Raw genomic sequence first — 14,929 nt, 5'->3', positions numbered from 1 at the left:
TGGCAACCCCCAACCTGTTGTGATTCAAAGAAACAAAAGTTAAGCAGACTGTCTGTGGGGCCTTGTCCACTCCACATAGTAGGCCAGTGCTCGCGTGTAGTCCAAGGTGTGCAAAATGCTTTCACCAGGATGGGCATTAGATCGGGGGAAAGAATGTTAGCAAGACAATCGACTGGTTCAGATGGAACTCTGACACAACCTTTGGTAGGAATTGAGGGTGTGTGTGGAGGACACAGTATGATGAAACTTTGTATAAGGTGCATCCACTACTACAGCCTGAAGCTCACTGACCCTACGAGCTGAAGTAACAGCCACCAAGAAAATGACATTTTGGGTCAAGTACTTCAGATGACAGGAATTCAGTGGTTCAAAAGGAGCTTTAATCAGCTGGGTGAGAATGACATTGAGGTCACATGACAGGCGGAGGTTTGACGAGGCTTTGACAAAAGTAAATATCTCATAAAGCGAACTAGAGACTATCCAGAGATGGGCTTACCCTCTACCCTCTAATTGCACTGAGGTGAACCCTTATGGAGCTGGTCTTGAGATCAGATTCAGAGAGGTGTAGAAGGTATTCAGGCAGGGTCTATGTAGGGCAGAAAACAGGATATAGGACCTTGTCTTCATCTTCCTCCCAAAAGAGTCCAAGGTCCTAGCTTCTCTGCCTGGGGAAGCCAAGGCATAGTCTCTAGAACTCCTGGCTCTTGAGAGCAGCCTCCACCACCACGCAATTATGAGGCAACTGGGGCCTATCAAAACCTGGTGTGCTGTGGATCTGATACATCGGTCGACCTTGGGCAGGACAGGGCCCAATAGAGGGGACTCCCTATTGAGGACTTCCTTTAACACCTCATGGAGAGGGGACTCATTGTCCAGGACCTCAAGCATATTAGCCCTGGGCTTGTCCACCACTTCCAAATGAACTGAAATAGACTCAGCCATTTCCTTCACAAAAGAGGGGGACGAAAAGCTCTCCAGAGGAGAGGGTTCAGAGGGAATTCCATAGGCCTCATCAGAGGAAAAGTACATTGGATTCTCCTCTGACTCCCATGAGCGTTCCTCATTGGTATCAGATAGAAACTCCTTGTGGGAGGGCCTTGACCAAGCCTGCCTCGACTCTGAGGAACCATGTCCCTGAGAGGGGCGTCAAGGAACCGGCTCTCTCCTGGACACTGGCAAAGCTTCCTCCACCAATGTCGAGGGGGTACCGGCATTTGTGGCAGTCGCCACCAGGGTCGCATATGGTGCCGGCGTTAGAGACTGCACCGCAGGCTGAGAGCCAAGTGGGGCCGCAAAAGGTGATAGGGCAGGTGCAAGCATCCCGATACCGACACACACCTTTGCAAAAGGCTATCCAGCAGCTAAGGGAGCAAGACCCGGAGACGCTCATTGAGGGCTGACACTGGGAAAGACTGGGGTGCCGGCTCTGAGACAGGCTGCAGAACTGATGGGGGGAGGGGAGTCAGGTGTTCTGGCTGCTTGGAGACAGACTCATCAGTATCTCCTGAATAGAGGGGGAGTGATCCTCCAGGCGCCGACACCTCTCAGGTGCCAAATCTCTCGATGCCCTGGAGCTTCCAGCATCATGCGTCGAGGACAACTGATGTTGATGCTGCTTAGCCTTTGCCCAAAGCTTGGCATCGAGACTCCTCGGTGCCAACGAGGACAGTGTTGAACCCTCACTTCACCTTGGGGTCAGGTCCAATAATGGACGGTCCCGGGGCTCTGTCCAGACAGGTGGAGACCCACCCAACACACTACTCCCAGTGTCCATGGGTCCTCAAAGCAGCCATATGGACCGATACTCCCGATGCCAACATCGACGTCTCAGATCTGGCTCCAAAAATCTTCTCGTGTTGAGTCTCTCTGGAAACCCGAGTCCTCTTCTTCATTCAAAGACAAAGGAAACAGTTGGCAGGGCTATGGTCGGGCCTTAAGCACTGAAGACACCAAGAATGGGTGTCTTTGTTAGAGATCGTCTGACTGCACCGGGAACAGCGCTTAGCCACTGGGAGCTTTAGTGGACATGGAAGGAAAAACTTCCAAAGCCAAATCAAAAGACGTGATGGTGCCTAAAAAATGGGGCAAGGAAATATCTTGGTATTCGTCTTACGATGCAAACAACAGAACTACATCGGTTAAACATTAAGGCCCTCTTGGATTACACTAGAGATAAATTGGACTCTTGGAGGGGTTTACCCTTGTCTTTAATGGGCAGGATTCATTTGATACAGATGGTGGTTTTCCCACGCTGGCTATATGCCTTACAGACCTTGCCCATACGTCTAACAAAGAAAGATCTAAAGCATATAAATTGCTTGTGTGGCCAATTTTGTTGGGCCGGCAAGAAAGCAAAGCTGCAGCAGGGCTTGCTGGTGGGAGGCTGGAAACAAGGGGGCATAGGGTTCCCAGATCTATTCCTATATAATCAGGCATGCCTGCTGCGACACGTGCGAGATTGGCTTGATTTAACACAGTACTATACGCCGGTACACTTAGAACGGGCATGCCTAGCGCCACATGACATGATTGCACTGCTCCACCTACCCCGAAATAATATACCCCCACATCTTAGGAACAGTGTACTGTTCAATCCTCTCCGGTTAACATGGCAGTGGTGGGTTGAACAGTTGGGGGGACATCCAAATATTTCAGACCAACTTCCGATTGTGGGGAACGTAGCGTTTGAAGCGGGAATGGGTAACCCAATATTTCAGAGTTGGGGACAGCATGGTATTACAAAGATGAAACATCTGCTTTCGGAACGGGGGGGTCTAGTGTCGTTCGCTGTCTTACAACAGAAGATAGGGTCTGATTGGGGAAATCATTTTGCTTATTTACAAATTCAGCACTATATACAGGCAATGCCCCAAGAAGCTTTGAAAGGGCAATTGGGGGACAAGATACAGGAGTTTTTCAGGGATCTGGCGACGGAAAGACATGCGATATCTGATTTATATGGGGCCCTGGCTCGTAGGAGGCCGATACAACAGTATGAGAAAATTAAAGTTAAATGGGAGCAGGACCTTGGGACTTCATTGGCATCCTGGGATATAGTGGCTTCTTTGAAAGGGATTAGACAATTAGTTACAGACGAAAGATTGAGAGAGTGTGGGTATAGAGTTATATTACGGGGATATATGACCAAAGCGCAGCTGGCCCACATGCAAAGGTCAGGGAGTGATACCTGTTCTAAATGTGAAGTAGCTCCGGGCACGTTTTACCATGCTCTTTGGAAATGTCCTAAGGTTCGGACATTTTGGCAGCGTGTCCGAGGCCTCTTGGCGCGGCTGGGTGTCAAGGTCCAGGGTAATGAGAGGCAATTTTTGATCGACCAGTCCGGGTCTTTTGCTCCCAATAGAGCACCGGCGACCCTTCTAGGGAGGAAGCTGTGTTTGGTGGCTCGTAAATGTATTATGCAATACTGGACTTCCCCGGAGGCCCCTGCCTATTGGCATTGGAGGAACCAGGTTCATCTCCTGGCTTCTTGGGAAGCCCGAGAGTCTAAATCCTCAGTTAAACGCCGACAGCGCTTTCTTCAAATCTGGTCTCCTTACTTACAGATGTTAAGCCCCCGTGGGAGAAGTCTGCTCGTTAACTCTGGCTAGCTTCCACAAGGTGTGTTGGAACCGAAGGCGGTTACTCCCGATAGAAATATAAATATGCTTATCTGGGAAGGGGAGGGGTGGGAAGGGCGGGAGGTGGGTGAGGGAGGGGAAGGGGGATCTGAGGTATGTTAAGTTTACATTATATAACCTTAGGAGTGCAGTACTACGATGTAAGAGGGGTGCGTGACAATAATTTCTTTACTCTGGAAAGCGCTGTAAACTTGTTTTGGTCAAATCTTAGCAGTATGGACCGGTGAGCCGGGGGTGCTAATAGACACCTAATTTGGTATGACAGTTTTTCTTCAGCAAAGCCTCTGGCGGTTACACAGGTCCGCTTGAGAATGGCAGTAAGGATCAGCAGCAAGAACTGCTCATTGAGTAGCCTTTCTGGCTGCCGGAGGTATAGGTATGGGGCCATCAGAGATAAGGCCCTTTGCCTTTGCACTGTACTGTTTTATTCGCACAGAAGAGTTTGTTATAAAGCATGTTTATTTGTGTTTCTTTTCCCCTGATGTACTGCAAAATATTTTCTACTATGAATATGTTGTAAATTAATAAACAAATTTAAACATAAAATGGGGCAAGGTGCCACAAAAAAAAAAAATCATGGGAAAGACCCAACCAAAGACTAGGCCTAAATGCAGCCTAAGTCACGGAAAACAAATAAAACTTAAAAACTGGCCAAAAAGAAAAAAAAAAAACAGGAAGAGAAGAGGACAAAAGGCCTGAAAAAGGCACAGTGAAAAATTGCCCAAAAAGATGCTGAAAAGGCACTATAAAAAGAAACTACAGACACAACTTCTCAACGCGGTAGAAAAACTGTGGTAACTGTGCCCTCGTGGCGGCTGGGAAGGCATTCACGCATGCGCGGTGGAGCGTGTCTTGCACTCCAGAAAGCTCTGTAAAGCTTGTTATAAGCTCCAGACCGGGCAGCGGGGTGCTGCATTACCCACGTGTGAATAAATAGGCCTGCTTGTCCTCAGAGAATTAAAAACCACAATGTTTACAAAAGTACACTGAACTATTACATACAGCATGGAAAACAAAAGTCATAAGACAAATGATTCCTCTTAATATATTAATTCAAAAGGAGTGAAGCCTGTGAAACTGGGATTACTTTAATCAGCGGGAATTGGATTGGAGATTCAAGGGTTTGTATTGTTAAACAATTTCTGGTTTTAAAAGGGAAAAAAAATGAAATCAAGTGTATTACTTTCACTAATATTGGACAATAAGTATGTTTCCAATGAAATTGATGGACTATGCACCGTTATGGTCTTGAAGAAACCAACCAGATGATCAACGTGGAATAATGATTTAGATAAATAATAACTGGGGATAATCGGGTTAATACCACGTTTTCTTTGTTTGCTGTTGTTTAAATTGATCTCCTTGTCTTATTTCACTCTCCCTATTTATTTTGTGGTCTAAGAAAGAGAAAGATTGTATAAAATCAATTTTTCTCCAAAGACAAGCAGGCTGATATTCTCACAAGTGGGTGACGCCACGTCGGCCCCGGAGGATTTTAAAGCAAAATCTCAAAATCTCTTCTACGGCGTTCCGTCGCGCGAGCGAACGCACTGCGCATGTGCGCACACCTCTTCCCGCTCGCCGTGCGGACACGCCCCTCAGTTTTTCTTTTTCCGCGTCTGAGGAGACACGGAGTTCGTTAGGGCTTCGTGTTTTCTTCAGGTCTTCGGAGTTAAATCTCTTTTTTATTTTTTCATTTGTACTTTTCATGGCAGGCTCATTGTGGCTTATATATACAGGTATTTTTTGTACCTGAGGCAAGAAAAAAATTTAAGTAATTGCCAGAGTCACAAGGGGCTGTGCCTGAACAGAGCATATAAGCATCTCTTTTTCTTTTTTCTTGAAAGTGCTGGTATATTGTTATCTGTGGGCTCTCTCTAGCCAGCAAATAAAACAAGCCCACATTTTTAGGATCCATTTATTAAAACTTTACAAATAGCTCTCCAGAGCTGTGAGAGCCTGCTCCAGCACACCACTGTCTTTAAGCCCCACAAGTGGTAAAGGTGTATGTCACAGGAAAAACCAGGAACCTAAGCAGGTGCATCCCTGGTCAGCCACTGAATGGGCAACCTGGTGACACAATATCAGTGGTGTAACCTTTGAAGTGAGTCTCCACCCGCCTCGGCGCCTCCTGCTCTGCAGGTCATTCGGGCGCATCGGAGGATGTGTCTTGGGCCGGATCATCTCCCTGTGAAGCGCAAGTAGTGTCTCAAAGAAACGAGACGTATTCTACTCTGCCAGGGATGCGCAAAGGAGATCATTCTGGAGTCCGACAGAGACCGATGCACGCTGGGTATAGTTATGCATCGAATAGGTCTCCACCTGCCTCGGCGCCTCCTGCTTAGCAGGTCATTTGGGCGCATCGGCGGATGTGTCTTGGGCCGGATCATCTCCCTGTGAAGCGCAAGTAGTGTCTCAAAGAAACGAGACGTATTCTACTCTGCCAGGGATGCCCAAAGGAGATGCCCAGAGCTTTGCTCCCTCGGTTATGGAGGTATCCGGGCTTCAGACATCAGTCGGTGCCGAGAGCGTTGCTCCCTCTGTTATGGAGGTATCCTGGCATTGGACGTCGATGCACCGGTACGTCGGTACCAGGTATCATCGGTACCATGGGTCCCGTCGGCACCGGGTATCATCGGTACCATGGGTGCCGTCGATGCCGAGTGTCATCGGTGCCATGGGTGCTGTCGGTACCGGGTATCATCGGTGCCATGAGTGCCGTCGGTACCGAATATCATCGGTGCGTCGGTACCGAGGAGTATCGATACCAACTACATTGGTACCATGGTCGGTGTCATGGGTCCCGTCGGTACCGGGTATCATCGGTACCATGGGTCCCGTCGGCACCGGGTATCATCGGTACCATGGGTGCCGTTGATGCCGAGTGTCATCGGTGCCATGGGTGCTGTCGGTACCGGGAATCATGGGCACCATTGGCACCAGGTATCATGGGCACCATCGACTATCGGTACCAGGTATCATCGCCCATCGGTACCGAGTATCATGATGCATGGGTATCGGGTATCATGGATGCCGTCGGCACATGAGTACCATCGATACCAGATATCATGACTAGGTACCATCGGTGCCATGGGTGCCATTGGTACCAGGTGTCATGAGCACCGTCGGTGCCATGTGTACCATCGGTACCGTCGGTGCTGTTGGTGCCGGATATCGTGGGTACCATTGGTACCACATGTCATGGCTACCATCGGTACCAGGTATCATGGGTACCATCGATACCAGATACCATGACTATCATCGGTACCAAGTACCATGGGTATCATAGGTACCGGGGTCCATCGGTACCATGTGTATCATCGGTACCGTCGGTGCCATGGTCTAGCAGTCTGGTTTCGATTCCCTTGCATTTCCAGACTTTGTCCTTGGCTTCGGGACCATGGGTACCATTGGATGCCATGGGTGCTACCGCCTCCTGCGGCATCTGGCTTTTCACCTGGTCTCCTTCACCGATGCTGCCTCTGGTATGGGTGTTCGCACCCTACTGGGGCAACTTCTCGACCCATAGTAGCCTCCATATCGGACGCGTTTGGATCTGAGCTGCTCTGTTTGAGTAGTTAGTTCAGTTCAATGATGGTCATCTGACATTACAGTGGAGATTGTGAATCCCAATGCCCAGATGCTAGAGGTCCTGGACTACTATCTTCACCTGAGTCTTCTGCACTCAGAACAGATAGGAGTTCTAAGAACTTATTTCGGCGCCCCCGGGGCCAGAGCATACATCCTTAGCCTCTTTTGGAGAATGGCGTACCAGGCTGGCATGATCGCATCCCAAATCAAGTCTTGTCAGATCTTTACGGGCATTCCCACCGGAGTAGGCTAAACCTTTTCACCAAGTGGTCAGGTAGCACACGGTGTGTCGCAGGTTCCTGTCCAAGGGCATTTTCGACACTTGTAATGTAACACCTAGATTTCTGCTCTAGATACAGTGATGCGCAGACTCTCATGACTGTGTGCCTTTCTCCTGGAGGAGGAGACTCAGCAGAAAACTGTAGATATGCTGTGCATACACTTCCTCATCTTGGAAGTTCTTTAGAGAGAGGAGTAGTTTTCCTTGTGCCTTAAGGGGTCGTACCTATACTCCTACTTCTCGACAGCCGGTTCGGGCTATGCCTCAGCACGCTCGTTCTAGTCAGCGACGTGCACCTAATCAGGCCCCTGCACCTATTCCCCAGGAAACAGAGGGGTTTTTGACTGGCTCCAATTCAGTATAGCCACTAAAAAAAAAAAATAAAAAAAAAAATGTCCGTACCGGCCATTCTGCCTGTCGGGGGGGAAGTTTACATTTTCTCCACCAAAGGTGACTTCTTTTATCCTCCAACCGGTGGGGTTTTTCAACTAGTCCGGTTAGGATACATTCTCAATCTGGAATCAAACCCTCCACATTGTTCATTGGAAGCTTAATCCTTTAGCTTCCATCAAAAGTGAGTACTTGCAGAGGAACTCTCTGCTTTTCTCAGCGCCAATGCAGTCGAGCCCGTTCCACCAGGGCAAGAAGGGTTGAGATTCTATTCCAGGTCTTTCCTTGTGGGTTGCGTCCCATCATAGACATAAGGGGCCTAAACAGATTTGGTTCAGGATGCTTTCCCTGGGCATCCTTCTTCCCATACTTCAGGAAAACGATTGGTTATGCTCTCTGGATTTACAGGATACTTATACTCTCTTTGCATCCAGAGTATGTTTTTTTCCTAGTGCCTGGCTGTTGTTGCAGCGTATCTTCATGGACTGGGAGTGCATGTGTTCCCTTAACACGATGATTGCCCGTCTCAACAGATTACAGCACAGTACATATTGAGACTTCTAGACACATGGCTTCCACAGTTCATGTAACTCCCATGGCACTTTTGCACATGACATCCGCTCAGTGCATCCTAGCTTCCCAGTGGTATCAAGTTTAGGGTATCTAGAGGATGTAACCCAACTGTTCGCCAGTCTTCGGTATTCCCCTCAGAGGTGGTTAATTCTCTCTATTTTGATTCTGAGGCATCTTACTCAGTCAAAAGCTGCTGACGAAGGTTGCATCCCTCCTGGCTATCCAACCAAATTATTTTAATTCAACAAACAATCGGGTTGTGATGTACTCGATAACAAAGGAGTATTGGATCTTGCCCTCTGAGTCAGGATGCCATGCAGATGTAGCGGTGGGCCCGCAATGCGGCATGTTTTCTGCAAGCCACTTATCTAATTGGCGTAAACAGCAGTCTGGCCGACAGGCTGAGCAGGATAATGCTACAGTTGAGCATGCCTATAGTTCGAAAGACCCCTCAGTGGATCTTTTTGCTACTTAGTCCAATTGCAAAGTCCCTCAGTTCTGTTCCAGGCTGCAGGTTCATGGCAGGCTACCATCGGATGCCTTTCTCCTTCTTTGGGAGACAGGTTTTCTGTATGCGTATCCTCCCATACATCTGGTGGAAAAGACTTTGCTGTTTCTCAAGCAAGTTTGTGGAGCCATGATTCTGATTGCTCTTTTCTAGCTGCGTCAAATAGGATTCCCTCTTCTTCTGGAGTTGGAATGTTTTCCAGCTCTCATTACGCAGAACGAGGGGGCACTTCTACATCCCAACCTCCAATCCCTGGCTCACACGGTCTGGATGTTGAGAGTGGGGTTTCGTTGAGTTTTCCAGAGTGTCTCCCGACTCTTGCTTGCTTTCAGAAAAGATTTCACAAAGAGGTGTTATTCTTTTTCATGGAAGAGGTTTGCCGTCTAGTGTGACAGCAAGGCCCTAGATCCTGCATCTTGTCTTATACAGACCTTGCTTGAGTTCTTTCTACACCTGTCTGAGTCTGGTCTCAAGACCAACTCTGTCAGTATTCATCTTTGTGCAATAGAGCTTATCATCAACGTGTGAAAGGTCAGCCTTTAGCTGTCCACTTCACGAGAGGTTTATCTCTCCCCCAATATTGAGAGAATTCCTTGTATGTGTCTAGGGGAGATTATTTCTGTTGGGCTTAGCACCCACAATAATTTTGGCAGTTGGCTCTTATGCTTCGGTCAGAGTTCCTATCACTCCTTATCCAGTATCTTGGGGTCCCAATGTCGTTTTCATCCAGCTGCTGCAAGCTCAATTCGGGCCACTGGATTCCTGCCATCTGAAGTATTGGACCTGGAAGGTCGTTTTCCTTAGTGGCTGTTCCTTCAACTCGTAAGGTCGGTGAGCTTCGGTCTCTAGTAGCTCAAGCGCCTTACCTTACTTCTCATCTTAACAGAGTAGTTCTCTGCATGCAGACAAAGTTCTTACTGGCGCTGGTATCAGAGTACCAGCTGATCCAGTCAGTTGTCTTGCCAACATTCTTTCTCCATCATCTTACAAGCCCTGGCGAAAGCAAGCTCCGCACTTTTTGCATGGAGCAGACGAGCTCCCTCGGACAGTCCGCCCAGTTGTTTATTTCTTTTAATGCCAGTTGCTGTCGGAAACTGCATAATTTCTTCTTGGCTAGCAGAGTGCATCTCCTTCATTTTTGTCCAAGCTGGACTGACTCTAGAAGGCCATGTCACGGCTCACAAAATTAGAGCCATGGCTGAGTCGGTGGCTCATCTAAGATCATTCACTATTGAAGAGATCTGCAAAGCTGCGGTGTGGTCATCAGTCCACACATTTTCATCTTACTACTGCCTTCAGCAATAGCCGACTCGTCAGTCGGTTTGGGCAGTCGGGGCTGCAGAACTTCTTTGGGGTTTAGAATCCAACTCCAACCCTCCTAAGCCCATTTTTGTTCTGTTCCAGGCTACACTCATTTAGATATTTCTTCTTTTCAGGTCAATTTTATTCTGGCCTCGCCGTTGCGAGACTCAATTGACCACTGTTTGTTGTGTTGTGTAAGCCTGGAAGCTAGGGATACCCCACTTGTGAGAATATCAGCCTGCTTGTCTTTGGAGAAAGAGTAGTTACTTACCTGTAACAGGTGTTCTCCGAAGACAGCAGGCTGCATATTCTCACAAACCCTCCCACCTTCCCCTTTTGGAGTTGTCTCCTCCATCTTTTGGATTTAACTGAGGGGCGTGTCCGCACGGCGAGCGGGAAGAGGTGTGCGCACATGCGCAGTGCGTTCGCTCGCGCGACGGAACGCCGTAGAAGAGATTTTGCTTTAAAATCCTCCGGGGCCGACATGGCGTCACCCACTTGTGAGAATATGCAGCCTGCTGTCTTCGGAGAACACCTGTTACAGGTAAGTAACTACTCTATCTTGTTGAGATTGTTTTCTTCTAATATTGTTTTAATGTACAATCATCTCTGTTTTACTGTTTTGCAAATGATCCTTGTAAAATGAAAAAATTATAAATAAATGATTAAAAAAAAAAAAAAAAGTCTTAAGACACTTAAAAAAAAAACAGCAAACTACATCTAAAGCAATATCGGAATGCCATACCTCGACACATCCGAAAAACCACTGAGCATCTACCCTTCCGAAAACTGCTGAAGACTTACCTCTTCAAACAAGCCTACGACCCGTCCTAACTCTCCAACACAACTCCACTCCAATCCCTTCAACACATCTCTTACCACTGTCCCACTCAATGTAATTATCCCACTCTATGAAATTATGCCGTCCCTGCGACACTTTGTTCCATACTTTGTATCATTTCTGTGACACATCGTACCATACTGAACCTAATCTAAGTAATTACGTCATCTCTTTGATACATTGTTTCCATCCCTGTATTATCTCTGTGATACTTTGTACCATACTATGTAAGCCGCATTGAACCTGCTATTGAGCGGGAAAGAGTGGGGTATAAATGCCACAAATAAATAAATAAATAACAGCAAACTACATCTAAAGCAATATTTTAATGCAGGAAAGAACCTGTACAGATTTCTGCATTTTTAAACAATAATTTCCCTGCCCCCAAACAGAAAAACATCATTGTTACAATGAAAATAACAGCCAACACATGTTTCTAAGCAAAAGCTGCTATGCTCCACTGATGACTTGGGAGTTTTTGGCCACTTAACAAGCGCAGTAAAAAAAAATAAATTGTACAGCGCTGCGTAACCCTAGTAGCGCTTTAGAAATGTTAAGTAGTAGCAGTAGTATCTGTAATTTCTAGCAGCCCACTAATGTCAGTTTAACCACATTGGGCAATATCTCACCAGTGCCTGCTGGCACCAAGGCAAGTCTGGGACTGGTGTGTTAATATCTCAGAAATCTGACACGGCACCAAGGTTTGCCTTAGACGATGGATGGCCCTCCAGAAAGCTTTTTGCCTTTCGGTAGATCCACCAAATATGCCCTATAGTCTCATTCTCCCTATATCGACACTTCCTGTGGTCATTGCCCCACAGGACCACTGTCTCACCAAGCAGAAATCTGCAGACCAAAGCTTGAGGCACATTTGTCTGGACTGGTCTAGCAGGATGATAAGGAATTTATAATGTAATTGTATGAATTTAGAGGGACCGTTTCTAGTTTTGTGATGGAGCCTTTTGCCCTCCATAGATAGAGTGTAGGATTTTTAATGTTTCATACTTTATTATTATAGTTCGTTTTATATATATAAATGGCCCTGGGTCTCCATTTCAGACTGAAATAGAGAAATAATAAAGTTCTATATCTTTTGAGTGAACTGTTTTTCTTTGTTAAAGTTTATAAGGATTAACAAATAAAATTAAGTAGGAACTGCTGTGCACAGAATCCTCCCAAGAGTAATTCTGAAAAACATCTAACTTCACAGTGTCATCTAAGTGTTTTAAAACTGACGTGATGTGGAGTGAGATCGCAAGTCTGGCTTGGCAGTACTGCTCCTATTCTATATAGACTAGCCGTTGAGCCCTTGTAAACGGGCTAGTTTTGGAATGGGGGGGGGGGGGTTCTGAGGCCCCCCCCCCCGAGCATTGTCTGTTATTTAACTTACATCGCACCACGCAGACGCAGCAGGCACATCAGCAAAGCTGCCATCGGGACAGGCTTCCTTCTCTGCCTGTGTCCCGCCCTCGTGTGACGTAACGCGGCGAGGGCGGGACACAGGCAGAGAAGGAAGGCCGTCCCGAAGGCAGCTTTGCTGATGTGCCTGCTGCGTCTGCGTGGTGCGATGTAAGTTCAATAAGAAAGACAGTGCTCGGGCCGGGTGGAGGGGCGGCGCTGGCGGCGACTCCGGGTGGGGGGAGCGGTAGCAGTGACCTTGGAGGGGGGGGAGGGCGGAGCGGTTGCCAGTACGTCTGCGGCATGCGCAGTAGAGACTTCCCGCTCTGTCCCGCCCCCCCCCCCCCTCATCACGTATTGATGCAGGGGCGGGGCAGAGAGGGAAGTCTCTACTGCGCATTTGCGAGCAAGTACGACACTCGCCTTTTATATGTTTGATTTTGGGGGACAGGCAGGAGGACATCTGCCAACTACAGGGCTGACTGACCCCTGCTAGCATGCAAGAGATAACAAGGGATCAGGCTTACTTTTCTGTTTCTAACCAGCAGTAGTGAGCTCAAATCACCTGTACAAACTCTTCCTTTAAAAAGAAGGGGTGGTATAAAACTTTTTTATATAACCTTTTTTTTTTTTTTGGTAGAGGCAGGGTTAAATTCTGAGTGGATTCTCTAATTATAGATCTCTATAGTGGACAACATTCCAGAAGCTCAGGCACTAATACTTTGAGTTTAGTATATGAAAGCATGGCCTCCTGTGCTCGCCGTCTTGTTCTATGCAGTGGTACAGGGGTACCAGGCTGTTCCTCAGCAGAGCATGGGTGCCCAGGCATCAAGGAGTGGGAAAGACTTTCTACATTGGCTTTTCGGGTGTATAATATTTGTCCTCCAAATACAAGGAATTCATGCAGTACTATAATAGATAAACTCTCTCTCGCATAGGTGACGGGATCAGACTGGCCTAGCTGTGGAATTGCACCAAGCACAGAGTCGTACCTGGGCAAAACAGAACTGTTATGAAGAGCACTTGACTGAAAGTGGAGCTCCAGGACCTTGCTGCTGATCTGAGAAGAGAGACGGACTCCCTGGCAATCAGGACTTTGTTGTGGAGATCGGTGAACTCGGATACACCCCTGTATTCTCATAAATAAGCTTTCATTTTTTTTTTATTATAATAATAATTATTATTTTTAACCTCCATAGTTTCCCTAACTTTTTAAAGATTATTTATTGTATATAGAGTAAGTTATTTTTTTTTCATGAAAACCCTTACCCCACCCCAACAGACACAACCTAGCAGTGTAATGCAAAATTCAAATGAAATAGGACTCCTACAGGTGTAATGTAACTTTGATTTAGCTGTCACTTTTAATGTGTGGGATTTTGCTGGATTTTTTAGTTGTATTTTGGGGGGTCAATCTCCCCATACATAGTACACAGAAGACATTTGAATGTTTCCTGTATTGTAATTATCTTACTGTGTGCAAACGTAAATCTTTGCCCACTGGACAGCTGCTTACTGATTTATAAAATCAAACCTGTTACACAGGTAACAAACACTACACTCTCTGCCACTCAGAGTCACTTTTTGGTTATATTAATCTCTAGTTTCTGTGCACATTGGTATGATGTTGTTCTGTGTATAGCACTTTTGTATATAGTGTTTAGAAGCTACAAAAGAATTAAAAAGAAAAACAATCTTTCTGCAAGAGACTGACCATCCTCAACAAGTCCAGCAGGAAGTCATGATGGACCCTCTTGCCATCCTCAATCTATTTTGAGATTTCATAACTTTTTAAATAAATTGTATGAAAGTGTATAACTGTGTGGCAAATTTTGTGTAAAGTTTGGCAAGAATGAAAGTTTCTAGCAATCACCATCTTCCTGCATTTCGTCAGCATGGACATGCCTACAGTACTAAGGAGCTGCTTTTTTTTATATGATCTGAGCATGATATACAATAACTTGTAAGAGGAATAAAAGTTTGGGATTTTTTTTTTCTAAGGTTTGCAATTTATTTCTTAGGTGAACAATAAAAATCCACTTTCCAACATAAGAAATGCCATATTCACTCAGCTCTAGGTGCATGAAGACCTGCACTCCATCTCTGACAGTAGTCAGAGTATGCAGCAGGATCCCATAGACTAGACCCAAACCTTGCTCATACTGAAGGATAAGCAGTGGTTTTCCCAAACCTACATGGCTACAGCGTCCCTTCGGCCTGACCCAGAATCCGACTGATGGGTTGTGCACGCTTTCCAGCAAGTAACTAGAGCAAGCGAATAAGAGCCTTGGCTAGCTAGAGAGAGGTTCAGTATTCTCAGTCTCGCCAGCAGGTGGAAGGTGGTGAGCCCTTTAGTCTCTTTTCTCTCTTGTCTTTCTAGTTTAAAAAGAAAAAATAAGTTAAATAGA

This window comes from Microcaecilia unicolor, chromosome 10 (assembly GCF_901765095.1).
Source record: "Microcaecilia unicolor chromosome 10, aMicUni1.1, whole genome shotgun sequence".
NCBI lineage: Eukaryota > Metazoa > Chordata > Amphibia > Gymnophiona > Siphonopidae > Microcaecilia > Microcaecilia unicolor.
Note: the sequence above shows the minus strand (reverse complement) of the source record.